The 16,070-nt window shown below is 46.4% G+C and overlaps 1 protein-coding gene and 1 pseudogene across 2 annotated transcripts in view; one reads left to right on the forward strand and one right to left on the reverse strand.

Annotated features, from left to right (window-relative positions):
* Positions 1–16,070, reverse strand: part of CHST11 (carbohydrate sulfotransferase 11) — a 261,979-nt gene that overhangs the window by 215,774 nt on the left and 30,135 nt on the right. The window lies entirely within an intron of this gene.
* Positions 14,820–14,919, forward strand: LOC111723104 (annotated as a pseudogene).

Here is a 16,070-nt window from a genome sequence, read left to right on the forward strand (position 1 = left end):
AGAAACACGCTCCAGGTCCCAGAGCTAGTGAAGGCTGGCAGCGGCCCCACGGCCTTTGCCCTTATCCATTTTCACGTGTCTGAACTTCACTCAGTAAAGCAGCAAGAGCAGAACATCTGAGCAGGGGGAGCAGTGTGAGGGGCAGCGCTGCTTGCTGCCTGCTGCCTGGGCTCCTGGGTGGCGCTGCCCGGCTGGGAGAAGGGGATCTGGGTGCCACTGGCAGCATTCGTCCTGTCTAGTCATTGATCAAGGCTGGCAGTGATGGAAGCCATCTGTTCGCACTCCCCATCCTTGCTCTCCCAGGAGCGCTGCAATGCAGAGAGGGAGCCCTGCACACCTGAGCCTGTCCGCCTGTCCCTGCACTGTAGGTCACAGCTCAGACCCTCTTCCCCCAAGCTGCCTCCTGAGACCAGCACCTGGAGCCAGCGGGGGCCCTGCCCAGCTGCATGCCTCCCTTCCAAGTCTTCCAGCCTTGGCAGCCCTTCTTGCACATTCCCCGGGAAGGCTCAGCAATGTCTCAGGCAACTTGCTTCCAGATTGCTTACGCCTGGCTTTGCATTTATCCCATTTGGAGGTCAATTGTTCTGACAGCCAGCTGTATGTGTCCTCTCTCCCCTCCCCGTGGCCTCTCCTCTATCCAAGTAAAGGACCACGGTTTGGCAAAGAAAGCACGAGCCCATGCCAAAATAAAAGGTCTGTTGGAACAGCTCTCACGAGTTACCGTGTCCTCTCGGCCCTCCCTCCAGGGATTCCTGTGCAGTGTCCATCTTTGCTGGACTCCACAATCCCAAAGGTGACACTTTATATATAACACCCAGACCAGAAGCGCCTGTAACCTTAGCACTCTAGGAGGCCAAGGCGGGTGGACTGCCTGAGCTCAGGAGTTTGAGACCAGCCAAGAATAAGACCCCATCTCTACTAAAAATAGACAAACTAGCCAGACATTGTAGCAGGTACCTGTAGTCCTAGATACTTGGAAGCTGAGGTGGGAGGATCTCTCGAAGAACCCAGGATTTTAAGGTTGCTGTGAGCTATGATGCCACAGAACTCTACCCAGGGCGACAGAGTCAGACTCTGTCTAAATAAATAAATAAAATTTAGCACTCATCTGGGTTTCTCAATGTGGCACAACACAACTAGAATCTCTGGGGATGCCTGTTTGAAATGGAGACCCCCTTGAGCCTCACCCAGGTCCGAACAAATTGGAATACCTGAGGGAGGTTTGAGGAGTACGTTCCCAAGTGACCTTACACACTACCATTTGAAAACAGCCTTCCTTGAGTGGACCAATACACACGCATCATCTCACATCCACCTCACTTCAACTTGACAAGTAGGTACTATTTTTCTCCCATTTTAGATATGAGGAAGCTGAGGCTGGCATGATTATATAATCCCCAGTACATGGCACTGTTAGGCTTGGAACAAAGATCAATCCCATGCTGTAAGCCTGCTCTAAAATACCCCCATGCTAGGTGACTTAAATATCTTAGAATGCTGCTGACACTGGCTATCCACCTTCACCTGCCGTCCTTCTCTATTATCCATTAGACCATCATGAATAAAGACCCAGAAGTCAAACACCTTATTTTCAGGACATTCTCCCCATATTCACCCTTGCTGAATGAGCGTAGAATAACGACCATGTTTGAAGGACGGAGAAAATGACACGGTGATGGCCCCTATTCCCAAAATGATTCCTTTTGAGTTAATGTGAAGTCCTCTTGCAGCCTCAATTCCCACGCAGTGCCAGAAGGCGGGGTAACATACGAGTAAAAATGCCACTAGTCATCCCTATAACTCACCATCTCAGAGATGATCCTTTGTATCACCTCCCACCTCATCTTGTTTTAGCAAAACATGAGACACAAAGTAAGCAAATAATGAAACACCAAACAAATAAAGCTGAATTGCTAAGTAAATAATAATGGTACTGAAAAAAACAGCTACATTTCATTGAACGCAGGCCAAGGCCAAGAGCCATGCAAAGCTATTTACATGCTGTATTCTCTCTTTGGCCCTGAGTGATATTATACCCATTTTACAGATGAGGAAACCTCCAGTTAGAGGTTAAAGTAGCCTGTCCAAGGTCACACAGCTAATTAAAGTGTAGAGCTGCGATTCCAACCCACCCAAAAAACTTGTTCTGTAAAGGGTGTCCCTAGGCAGGCAGCACCAGCATCACCCAGGAGCTGTCAGAAACGCAGGCTATCAGGCTATACCCCAGACCTACTAAATTAGGGCCAAGTGAGGGCACAATTAAATGTGAGAAGCATTTGTCTAGACCTGGATTTCTCTATCTCAGAGCTACTGACCTCATGTCCTGGGTAACTCTTTGCTGTAGGGAGTGGGGGAAGAAGCTGGAAGGGGATACCCTATGTGGTGGGGAGGGAGGATGTTTAGCAACACCCTGGTTTCTACCCTCCAGATGCCAGGCATCTGCACCTCCCACCCCTCTCTAAGTCATAAGCACCAAAAATGTCGCCAGCATTGCCATATGTCCCCTGGGAGAGCGACACAGCTATAGGTCTAGCCTATAGCACTCTTCTGCTGAGCTAAATTCCTGACATGGATCAGAGGCCACGTAAAAATGACAGAGGCCAGTCCTGCAGGGCTCTGTATGAAAAAAAAAAAAAAGACTGCTGCATTCTAAGGACTGGGTCTGGCCATAGGTCTGTCACTAACATGTGCTGGGAAGCTGGGGATGACAAAATCACAGATTTGCACCTCAGCACCCAGCGCCGCCAGCACCAAGGCTGAGCCAGGCCTGGGTTTCCCCAAACCTCGTGTGGTCTCTACGAGAATTACCAGAGTTGTTTTAAAAATACGGATTAAAGTATCCCCCTATTCCCACCATCCAGATGGACTAAAAAAGAATCTCTTAAGTAGGGCCCCGGACTCCACATTTTTTCTTATAGATGGGGAGGGTCTTGCTATGTTGCCCTGTTTGGATTCAAACTTTTGGGCTAAAGCCATCCTCCCACCTCAGCCTCGCAAATAGCTGGGAACATGGTGTGTGCCACCACGCCCCCCTCCCACCTTTTAAACAAGCTCCTCAAGAGGTCTTAGTACATCTAAGTCATGAACTGGAGCTCAGGAAGCACTAGTCTAGAACATTCCAAGAGGCCCTAAATCCTACGATTTTACTCGCTTTGCCTCAGGCCTCCTCCGCACTCCAGCTTTGTAACTGACCGCTGGACTTTGAAGTCACCAAGCTAGATGGACAGCCCCCAGGCTGCCACAGCAGCAACCCAGCCCTGCAGGAGCCACACACCCACCCTAGCAGGTGCTTCGGAGCCTGTGAGGATGGGACTCAGAAATGCTGGAGGCAGAACTGAGGTGTCTGGTTTTCTTAAGCGCACATGTCACTGTGCCTGAGTGAACTAATTACATTAACACAGCTCAGTGGCATCAGGCGAGGCCAGGCTGCCGGGGGCAGCTAGTGGAAAAACAGGACTTTCCCGCATCTGCTAAGCCACATGAGGTACTGAAATGGACCCCGAGGAGACGCTCCTTCCCAGCTGCCAGCTCTCCCCAAAGTGAGACACTGAGTACACAGGCGCTGCCCTGGGCTGTGGAGTGTTCCAAGATAAAGCACCCGGAGAGCCTGGGTCATTTTCTTGACTGGAGCAAACTCAGTTGAATGTTCTTTGCAGAGCCAGTAAAAGAAGCCAACATTTACTGGACACGTCCAGCTTTCAAAGGACTTCACTACATCTCATTTCATGAACTTTCTGAGCTCAGAAACACTAGGTTGAGCCCGAATGTATTTTACCACTTTTAATGTAAAAATACACGATTGTTTTTCCTCTCCTCAAATAATGTTTTCTTTCCCTGAAAGCGCTCTGACATTCATTCACGTCCTCCTTGGCTTCCTCTGGTCAGCTCCTGAAGCAATCCTTAGCCACATAGAAGGGGACGGGGACCGGGACCTAACTGTGCCCCAGGCTGATAGAAGCGGTCACTGGTGGTGGTTAAGAACACACAAGAAGGATCACAGCAGCCCTGTCACAAGCCAGGTGAGAGGAAGGCAGGTTCCCAGTCCCAGCGTGCCTTCCAGGGACGCAGGGCCTTGACACGGAAAGTCAGAGGTCAGGTCCAAGTAAGCAGTGGAGCTCCTGAGTGAGAGGGGAAAGACTCCATTGCTGGCTACTTTAGGTGTGTCAGGAGCTGCCCTAAGCACTTACGTGGATTTGATTTTTTTTTTTTTTTTTTGAGACAGAGTCTCAAGCTATCACCCTGGGTAGAGTGCCTTGGCGTCACAGCTCACAGCAACCTCAAACTCTTGGGCTTAAGCGATTCTCTTGCCTCAGCCTCCCAAGTAGCTGGGACTACAGATGCCCACCACAACACCCAATTATTTTTTGGTTGCAGCTGTCATCGTTGTTTGGCGGGCCCGGGCTGGATTCCAAACCGCCAGCTCCGGTGTACATGGCTGGCACCCTAGTCACTTGAGCTACAAGCACAGAGCCAGGATATGATCTTTTATTCTTAAACATGCACACACTTCAGAAGATGGGTATTAATTGCCATCTCTAATTTGCTGGTGGGCAATGAAGCTCTGAGAGGGTTAATAACTTGCCTGAGGTCACAGAGACAGGTAGTGGCAAATTTGAGGTTTGAATTCAGGCGTGCAATGCCAGTCACCATTCTGAGAATGTCTCCCAACAGTTCCTTCTCTCTTGTAACTAATACCTTTAATCTTGATGGCTAGCTTATCACCTATAGATTCCCATCTAATCTATATATTATCTAAGACCTTGAGGCACCAAGTGTGGTCCTCAGCTCAGCAACACCAGCAGTACCTACAGCTGGTTAAAAAGGCAGAAACCCAGCTCTGCCCCAGACATACATTGTGCAGACCTCCAGGTGATGCCCATCCATGTTCAAGTTCAAGTTTGAGAGAGCACTGCTATGGGACTTTCCTTGTTAACTGAATAGAAGGACTTGTCTTTGAATTCTCCTGGGTTCTGGGCCTCAGGAGTTTTTGGATTTTAACTAAAGTTATTCCTTTTTTAAGAGGCATGGTCTCACTTTGTTGCCCAGGCTTGGGTGCAGTGGTGCAATCAACAGTTCACGGTAACTTTGCTGGGCTCAAGTGATCCTCCCAAGTAGCTGGGAAATATAGGAATGGCCCACTATGTCCAGCTAATTTTTTAACGTTTGTAGAGATGGAGGTCTTGTTATGCTGCCCAGGCTGGTATTGACCTCCTGGTGTCAAGCTATCCTCCTGCCCCCTCACGTGGCCTCATTTCTGTTGCTAAACTTCTGCCATTAATTCTCTCCCCATGACTCCCCAACTGGTTTCTGTCTTCCCTAACTCATTCTGCACTTGATAGTCTAAATTTCACAATGAACTCCCCTCCGGTGTACATCAGCTACCCAACCTAACACCTGGCACTGTCTCCCAGCTGGCTCACTTAATTGTTTCTCACGTGAGGGGGGTGGGGCTAAAAACTTAAGAGACTAATTGCATACAGGGTGGAGATAAATCATCACAAGTCAACATATCTCGAGCCAATTAAATTACAAGCAATCTAGGGAGCTTTTTTCTTAACTCCACAGCAACTAACAGATACTTAGGAAAATGTACATCTTTATTAACTGAATCATCTGGCCAACCATTATTCCCACAGACTGTTCGATGCATCAAACATCTGGAAGGAATAAGGGACAACTAAGGTCACACGTGTGCTGACCTGGGAGCCTCAGCCCCACTCATGTGCCATCAGGGAGGGAGAGGCAAGATGTTTGCTCACAGCTGTGTCTTACCCTACCAATGGCAGGGCCCATGTGTCTGACAAGTACTTTCCACAGTGACTAATGCCAGGGTTTACTAGAAGGCACTTCTACTCACCAACTACCAACCTGCAAAGGCTCTCAGCCTCCCTGAGTTGCTAGAGAGAGGTTGTCCTTTTCACCCAGGATCAGACTGTAACTCACAAGTTCATTTTCTTCGGGCTGCCTATATCAGGCTAGGCTCTGGGCTGGGCACATTTACCTGTATTATCTGATTTACTAATCACAAATGCCCAGGAGGGCACTCAAGGTGCCAAATTGAGCCCATTTTGCTGAGTATCTGGGAGCTTAAGTGATTTATTTTCCTAAGGTTAAAAATCTAGCGAGTGGTCGCATCGGGATTTGAACACAAGCACCAACAGCCCACAGTCCCCAAGAGGGAGAAAAGTGCTCAGGTCCAGAACCTTGTGCTCGGTGCCTCCCGAAGATTACCAGGCAAAATTAGAGTGTTTGCTTTCAGGGATGGGAAAGTGCCCTCTTGTTACTTCCTGGATCCCAGGGCTCTACTATTTGTGGGACACTCTCAAAAATCTGTCCCTCCCAGAAACTCCTGTGCACCAGGGCTCTGTAGCCAAAGCCAAAAGGCAGAACCAGGCTCATGGCCCAGCTGCAGACACAAGGAAAGGAAGACCCTTCTAGAGCATCTTGCTACTCCATCCCCAGACCCTGGTCTGATCTCTTATTCCAGAATGCTCTGAGAAGCTTCTCCACCTTTATGCCTCTCTCCATAAGGCAGGAAAACTTAGAGACCCTCTGACCCTCAAGGACTCTGAGGGCATAATCAAGTGTCTTTACCAGCAAGGACTGTTTGCTTCAAATGCCAGGCTTGCTGAGCTAGGGCTGGAATGAAAGGGCTCGATTTAACCCCCTAGCAACAAGGGCAGACATCAAACCTACCTCCCACCCACAACCCTACAAGAGATCACAATCCGGGGAACTTTATAAAGTCACCAGGCTCACCTGCCAACTTGCTGTAATAGTTCAGTTCCACTTCTCCTTTGTATTTGGTATAGAGAATCAGATGCATTGAAAGCGAAAACCCTATAGACAAACCCCACAGCAACTCAAGACAAAACTAACAGCTTTGACATCTAACTGAAACCCTCCCTTTCAAGGGATTTGTCATCCCTCTTTTAGAACAGGTTTTGCTCTTTGGGAGGCTGAGGCAGGTGGATCTCCTGGGCTCAGGAGTTTGAGACCAGCCTGAGCAAAAGACACCATCTCTACCAAAAAAAAAGAGAAAAAAGTAGTTTGATGTTGTGGTGGGCACCTGTGATCCCAGCTGCTCAGGAGCCTGAGACAAGAGGATTACTTGAGCTCCAGTGCTTTTGACACCACAGCACTCTACCCAGGGTGACAGAGTGAAACTCTGTCTCAAAAAATAGTAATAATAAAAATTAAAAAAACAGGTTTTGGAGGTGAGAGTATAACATAACTTCGATAGGTCCAAGGCCATAATCCTCAGAGCACCCTATTCACTGACCAGGTAAAGGATCCATGAACCCATTCCTACCCATCTCACAGACATACACCAGGCAAAGACAAATGGATCTTGTGTTGTTACAACACAAAAGGGCAGAAGTTGTAAGTTCGCTCCTGATCTTCTTTTCTTATTCATTCCTAGTATCTTTGGTTCATTTTGCCTCTGCTTAGCTACATGGCTTAAAACAAATCCTTTAAAATTCTCTGCGTGTCTCATCACGGAGCTGGTGCTAATAAATCTCAACTCTTACCTCCCAATGTAAAAATCAAGAGACCAACAAACCCTTAGTAAGCACCAAGCCTGCCAAGGGGGAGGCCACATTATACGTTTAGAAAATAAAATGAGAGCTCAGATAGAAGCTATAAGCTGCCAGATACTAATGCAAAGTAATAAAACAGGAAAAAGCCCAACAGCAACGTTTTATGGAGACGAAGCGAGAACTTCTCCCAAGGTGGGGGGGAGGCCAAGAACTGGGCTTCTTCTAATCTAATACATTAAAAGGGAAACAAACAAACAAACAAACAAAAAACCATTAACAAGGCCCAGCAAATGCATCTCAGAAGACAGCTACAGGGAGAAACAGAGAGAGAGCTTAAGGGTCACCTGGGGCGCCAGATTAAAACTCCACAATCAAATACTGCAAAGCTGTGTGAATCTTATTTAGCCCATCACAGAGTATTTACGGAGCTCTTCCCCCTGGGCCCTGGGCTGGTAATACCAGGTGCAGGTGTGCTCAGAGGATGCCTCCAGGCCCTATGGCAGCTGCCCCTGGGCCAGAGTGGTTCCAGAAAGAAGAGTAAGAGAACAGGGGGCGCGGAAGGAGGGAAGGTGGCACTGAGGGACGAGGCAGATGGCAAAAGGCAGTCTGAGGCCCCGGGAACCCACCTCTAGTTTTGATCATTTCCCTTCCTGACTTTTTTTTGTCTTGGTCTGAACTCTTCCAGCTTTGAGGTACCTGCACTCTGGACTTCAATGTCTTCCGCTGCCTTTTGGTTAAGCTCAAGTGCAGACTTAAGTGTCTATTTGATTTACATACTAACGACTTCTTTATACTCATAAAGTTCTTGTGACCTACCAGGATGGATCTGTATCCATTTATCAGGGCACATTATCTCCATGTCTCCCCTTTTACGTTTTCTTCCTGAAGCCAAGGTTAATGAATACACAGTCTGGCCTCAGAACTGCATTAAATCAACGGGCCCGTAACCAACTGCTCCTCCAGGCTTCACGAGAGCCGGAGAACAGCCCAGGTACCTGGCCTTGGCGGTCCCTAACTCACCCCCTCCCACCCTATCCAGACAGGGTCCAGGAGATCTCAAGCACTTCTGCCTCAGCTTCTGGGCCCACCTGACTGTGACCCAGGCCCAAAGACCCTCACCCCTTGGCCTCTAAATAAAGCCCAGGTGTGGATATGCAAGCCAAAACTAACATACTGCCTAGTCTCCTAGCAGCCTGTAAGAAAAGGATGAAAAACCTAGCACCCTCTCCCTCCTAAAAAAAAAAGACCAGCCAAGGGCAGCACCTGTGGCTCAAAGGAGTAGGGCACCAGCCCCATATACCGGAGGTGGTGGGTTCAAACCCAGCCCCAGCCAAACACTGCAAAAAAAAAAAAAAAAAACCCAGCCAAGAAGAATTTATAGAATGTTTACTCTATTCTTTGGAATCCACGTGAATTGAAAAACAAGAAGCATGGTCCCTGCTACAAAGAAATAAAATCCTAACCATGGTGACCCAACTTAAACAAGCCCTGGAGGAAATAGAAGACGAGGACCAGCAATAGTGAGCCACTGCGGGTTGTGGAGCACAAGAGTGGCAGCCATGCCAAAAAGGGCTTAAAAAAAATCAAAAAAAGATCAGAGAAAATTCAAATGGAATCACCTCTCTTCCTACTGCTGGAAAAGAATATAAAACAAAAAATAATTCCTCCTTCCAACCACCTAAAAACTATTCTATTAAAGTTTCTAAAAAAGAAAGCTTTAACAACATGAAGTACAAAAAGCCATTAAAATCAATGGCTAATTCCAGTATCCCAGCTCTTTGAACTGAATCCTCCTCACATCTGCGTGAGTGGGCTCTCTCGGAAATCATTAAGAGTTGCACAAATAATCAAGACCCCCTTCCCAACAAGTTATATAACCCAGACATGAAATTTGCTGAAAACTTCAATGAAAAGGGTCCTTTAGGGACGTTTCCAATAAAAGCATCTTTGAAAGCTTGGCCCTCCTGTGAACTCCACAGTAGGTTACTCCGGTCATGAGGCATTAACACCATCCCCATGCTTCAGGTACACACCCCTTTGTTCTTCTGGCCTTTTACTGGTTTGAGGTTAAGCCCACCCTGACAGTTTAATATTCCCCTAAAATCCAGTCACTTCCCATCCTATCTGCCTTTTTCCTAGTAATGGCTGGCAATAAAGCCTTTAAAATAAAACAGACCCATATGTTTATGGAAGTGGAGACGCTCACATCTGCCCCAAACACAGACCAGGGTGGAGAAGAGTGCCAGAGATGGCAACTGGTATTAAGATGAAAGGCAGAGCTCAACAGCCCTGGGGCTGTAGGACAGAATGAGAGGGGACAGGCAGCACACGCAGGGTAAGTGGGGACCCTGGGCAGGTGCTCTGTGTGCACGTGTCTGCATGCAAATGGCTGGTAAAGGAGCAGCTGCTGTCACGCCTGTCCCCAGGCTGCCCTCCCTGCCGCAGTCCACAACACCCTCCATCTCAGATCTACATCCTCAGAAAGACGTAAGGCAGAGAAAGTAACCAGGGGCCAGGAGACTCAGGTCCCTCAGGAAAAACCTCAGAAAACAACTGAAGAAGAAACCTCCAAGAAACTATATGTAAAGAAAATGGGATGTAAACTTCAAACAGAAAATACACAAGGCACTCAAAGGAGTTAAATGATGTATTAGCTTGCTCCGTCTGCCCTAACAAAGTAGCACAGGCAAAGTGCCTTAAAAAACAGAATTTTGTTTTCTCATAGTCTGGAGGCTTGAAGTCCATGATCAAGATGTTGGCAGGGTGGGTTTCTCCTGAGGACTCTGCTCTCTGCTTGGCTTGCAGACAACTACCTTCTCCCCGTGTCCTGTGGGTGTGCACATCCCTGGTGTCTCTCTGTGCATCCAAATTTCTTCTTCTCACAAGAATCCCAGATTAGGGCCCACCTTAATGGGCCTCATTATAATTCAATCACCTCTTTAAAGACCCGATCTTCAAATACAGTCACATTCTAAGGTACTGGGGGAGTTAGTTCACCACTTATGAAGTGACAATCCTATCACACCAGGTGCTGGATATCCAGAAGAAGTCCCGTGGGGCAGGAGTTCTCATCTACCTGTCATAGATAAGGGCTCCAAGTACCACTCAGTTCCAAGAAGGCTAAATTATCTACAACCTTGACCACACCAGTAAGTCTGAGCCAAGCAGACCTCTCTTCCCCACTTCCCCACTGGAGAGGTTTTTTGGGTTTTTTTCCCTGGATGGTAAATTCTTGCAAACAACTTAGTTCCATGATCCTCAGAACACACGGTACATCATACACCCTACAAACTCTATCCAGGATTTAGTGGCAGGAAACAACAAATGACATTTCTTCATATTGTTTTTAAAAAAAATGTTTTTGGAATTAATCTGTGACTTGAGCTCTTACTGGAGACTCCATTTTACGGTATCAAAATAAGAAAAATGTTAACAAAATATATCTAAGGGTGAGGAGTGGCCCTGCCGATTTCCACGGGCTGTGTTAGAATGGCCCTGTGCCACTATTTACTGATAGGATTACCAGATGCAAGTGTGGAATTGGTCCCCTGACTTGAAATAACGTAACGTATTTTTCCTAATGTAATCTGAAGCATTTGTTAATGCAATAATCCAGTGCAAACACTGGAGCTGATACAGGGAACTGTGGCCTGCAGTTACTCTGATAGTGCCTAAAGGAGACTGGACTATTATTAGGCATAATCGAAAACCAAAATTAAATATGATAAAGGCTAACAAATATTAAACCAGCTAGTCCACATTAATTTTTTTATTTGACAGGCATTCCAGCACGTGCATAGCCTTCCAGAAAATCTGGGAGCTCTTAAGAGTGAACCTCTAATACAATAATAACTTGTTAATTCAACATACTTCTCCCTTCCACACACACACACCACCCCCCAACACACTCATTTGGAACACAAACCAAATTTAGGAGTTGAATAATGCCAAGAAAAAACTGTTATGTTGGCCAGGTGCTATGGCTTATGCCTGTAATCTTAGCACTCTGGGAGGCCAAGGTGGGTGGATTGTTTGAGCCCAGGAGTTCAAGACCAGCCTGACCAAGAGAAAGACCCCTCCCCTCCTTCTCTACTAAATAGAAAACTTAGCTGGGCATTGTGGCACTAGTCTCAGCTACTTGGGAGGCTGAGACAAGAGGATTGCTTGAGCCCAAGAGTTTGAGGTTGCTGTGAGCTATGATGCCACAGCACTCTGCCCAGGGGGACAGAATGAGACTCTGTCTAAAAAAAAAAAAAAAAAAAAATGTTGTGTTTCTCTTCTCACATTTTTTGTTATTTACTCAAAAGTTCAGAGAATTCAAACCAAAAATGTACAGAGACACTTACAAGCCGAGGAGTTGAGACACCAGGCCAGAGGTAACTGAGGCCTGAGCCTCACCCTGGAGGTCCACTCAAGAGGAAGGATCTCATCAAATACTACCCCTTTCTTGATATGGGTCAGCTCAGGATGTGGATTTTAAATACCACAATCAATTAGAAAGGGAGGCAAGAACTCCCTGGAAACCAGACAGTTGGGTTCAAATCCAGATGCAGGCCTATATGTGTCTGTGACCTTGGATGACTGACTTAAATTCTCTAAGCCTCAATTTTCTCATCTGTAAAATGGGTAAAAATGGGAACTTCCTCATAGAGCTATTGTGAGAATTAATGAAGCACTAATAAGCACTCCATAAACAGCAGCTATCAGTTTTTACTAGAACTAATTTTTGTGTCGATTACAACACGAGGTCTAAAGTAATAAAACTACATTGTTTAACCACAACAAGCTATCAACTTCAACCTATTAGGACTTAGACTATTAAAATACATAGGCCAGAAGATAACAAGTGTTGGCAAGGATGTGGAGAAACTGGAACTCTTATGTGCTCTTGGTAGGAAGATAAAACAGAGCAGCCACTATGGAAAATAGTATGGAAGTTTCTCAAAAAATTCAAAATAGAATTACCATAAAACCCCACCACCCTACTTCTGGATGTATATTCAAAAGCACTGAACGCAGGATTCACAGAGATATTTGCACACTCATGTTCACAGCAGTGCAGTTCACAATGGCCGACACACAGAAACAAGTCAAATGTCCATGGACCGATGAAGGAATAAACAAAATGAGGTGTACACATCCCATGGATCCCTCAGCCTCCCAAAGTAAGGAATCCTGTCACACGCCACTACAGGATCAACTCTGAGACATTAAGCTAAGTGAAATCAGGAAGTCACAGAAACCCAAGGAATGTATGAGACCATTGATAAGAGGTCTCTAAAAGAATCAAACTCACGGGAACAGAAGAATGGTGGTTTTCCAGAGCTCAGGGGGTGAGGGATCCTGGGAGTTATTGGTCCATGGGTATGGAGGATCGGTCGTATAACATGAAAAGGCTTTGGAGATCTGGTGTACAACAGTGTGAACAGACTTAACACTGCTAAACTGTACACTTAAAAATGGTGAATTTCGGCTCTGTGCCTGTGGCTCAAGTGGCTAAGGTGCCAGCCACATACACCTAAGGTGGCTGGTTCAAATCCAGCCTGGGCCTGCCAAACAACAGTAATGGCTGCAACAACAAGAATAAAAAAAAGCCAGGCATTGTGGCGGGCGCCTGTGGTCCCAGCTACTTGGGAGGCTGAGGCAGGAGACTGACTTGAGCCCAGGAGTTGGAGGTTGCTGTGAGAGTGATGCCATGGCACTCTACCCAGGGGGACAGCTTGAGGCTCTGTCTCAAAAAAAAAAAAAAAAAAAGGGGGAATTTCATGTTGTGTTTTTCCAACCACAATTGAAAAATATTTTTAATTTTAAAATTCTATCCATAAGAAAATCCCTGTGTGTTAAGAAATGAGTATAATTGTGATGGATGTGTTACTTGGTTCAATGTAAACATTTCACATTGTATATCGAAGCAGTACCCTGAACCCCATAAATGCATCAATGTACAAAGTTGTGATTTAATAAAAAATAATTATAAAAAAATTGAAAAATAAAAATAATAAAAAATAAAAACTCTATGTTGCTTTAATGCATTATAAACTGAGTTCTAGATGTCTCTAAGTCAATCAGCTACCCCCCCCCCGCCACCACACACACAATTTATTATTCTGCCTCTGCGTTGACTTACAGACCTAATTCAGCCACAAGATACTCTGACAAGCGGAGCCCATCACAGGCAGTCAGCTGGCAAGACAATCAAGACGGGAGGAGCTCTGTGAACTTAACTTTAAAAGGAATATTCTGACTTAGGATCCTATTTTAATGCTTTGAGACAAAAATCCTCCCCCTGGGAAACTACCTCTGACTCACTTGTCACATTTTTCATTTCTGAGATGTTATCACGGAGACATTCAAATGAGGAGCATGAGGAGCATGAGCATGTGATGCAAGGGCTTCGGGACAGATACTCGGGAGGCCAAGGCCGAGGGACCAGCTGGCGAGCTCCCACGCTCCGGCCTTTCTCTGTGATACAGACTCTCGCTCTCGTCTCTACAGCACCGCTTCAGAGGGGATCCCCTGGGATAATTTGAGAAATCAGGCCAATGCTGTCACCATAGTCCAGTGATTTGCAGCCAGGGTGCCATGGCACAATGGGGCGCCATGAGGGGATCTTAGGTGTGCCACAAAAAATTTTAAAGATCACTAGTTAAATTAATTTCATAAGAAGTTCAAAGCACAGTAAGTATATTCTTTTTTTTCACTGTTTTTTGATCAACATACTCAGAAGTTTATAGATTCAAGTGTGCTGTGAGATTAAAAAAGGCAAAAAACACTGGTTTAGTCCCAAGCCTTGGTGACCCTGGACCACGTAGGAATGTGAGTTCACACACACACAGCTTGTTGCTGCACACATGATACCACAGGGAGACTGTACACATGTCCTTCCTCAGACCGCTCTTCCTCCCAGGGAAAGTCACTCTGAGTATTTGCCTGAGCCAGAGTCAAGGGACAAGGCAGAGGGAAGGAGGCATGGATAGTTCTGGACACCGTCAGGCCCCCAATCCCCATCTCCTGTGCCCCTTCTGTACCACGTCTGAGGCATCTGACGTATATTTGCATATATTATTCTCTCCCCTCTCACCAAGACACATCCAAAGGCACCAGATCAGAAGCCAGCAAGTCTGTTTCATTCTGCAGTGCGCCCGGGGCCCCTGGCATCTCACAGGTGCTCTGTGGAGGGAATGACAGGTACCCTTCAAGAACACCTATGCCTATTGAACAGCCAGTTGAGTACCCCAAGACCTACACAGTTTCGGGCAAAACATCCTCTTCCAGAGTTTGCTTTGGTAGCACATATACTAAAACTGGAACGATACAGAGATTAGCATGGCCCCTGCGCAAGGATGACATGCAAATTCATGAAGCATTCCATATTTCTTTTTTTTGAAAAGAAAAAAAAGAAAAACATCCTCTTCCGTATCCATCATCTGATGAGAAAGCAGTAAAGATCATGTCCCACTGCTGGATCTCAGCTCCAAAGTAAACGCACGGATCGGGGTCCCCTGCCCGAATGAGAATGGATGAGCTATCTACACTGCTAGCAAACCACGGAGCCATAACACACCACTTCCTTTAGTCTTCTTTCACTTTCTGGTCTTTTTTTTTTCCATCAAGAAAATCTGACTTTGCCGAGAGCAGGAAGCAGTTACAGGTGAGCATGCATACCGTTCCACCCCAAATTTTCATCATCACATCCTGAATCCTTGTTACTCAAATCGTAATCAGCTCAGCTGAGTCCCATCATGGCTTCCCAAGCTACGTCTTGTTCCAGATGCACAGATCAACAGCCAAAAGTGTAATCTTAAAATAAGAACCCCAAGACTGAGTGTGGTGGCTTACACCTGTAATCCCCTGGGAGGCTGAAGCAGACAGACTGAGCTCAGGAGTTCAAGACCAAACCTGAGCAAAGAGCAGGACTCTGTTTCTACTAAAAACAGAAAACAAAACCCTCGCTGGACATTGGGGCGGGTGCCTTTAGTTGGGAGGCTGAGGCAAGAGGATTGCTTGAGCCCAGGAGTTTGAGGTTGCTGTGAACTATGAAGTCACAGCACTCTACCCAGGTGGACCGAGTGAAACTTTGTCTCAAAAAAAAGAATCCCGGTCTTTACTTGCAACTTCCCAAGGGCATTGAAAGGGATTTCTCCATTCAGTAATTCAAAATGAACTATTTCCTGCTTACTTTGGAGTAACTGGGGTATGTGCCAGAGACACACAGAAAGGGATGAACCGACCAAGTTGCTGGCCTCAGGCTGATTCTCTTCTGGTTGGGGGAGATAGATAATAATAAGGAAAAAAGAAGGAAGAAGTCAGAGAGTAACAGATGCTTAGAAAAAAATAAAACAGGGTGACACAATAACAGAACCTCCCTTAGACCAGATGGTCAGGGAAGGCATCCTTGAGGAGGTAATATATGATCAGACACAGGCTGCAGCCTTCGGGAAGAACAGCGGCATTTCAGGTACAGGCAACCGCAAGTGCAAAGGCCCTGGGATGATGTTAGAGACAGAGAGACGTGGCTGGAGCAAGCAC

This window comes from Otolemur garnettii, unplaced genomic scaffold (genome assembly GCF_000181295.1).
Source record: "Otolemur garnettii isolate 467f Iridium unplaced genomic scaffold, OtoGar3 scaffold00007, whole genome shotgun sequence".
NCBI lineage: Eukaryota > Metazoa > Chordata > Mammalia > Primates > Galagidae > Otolemur > Otolemur garnettii.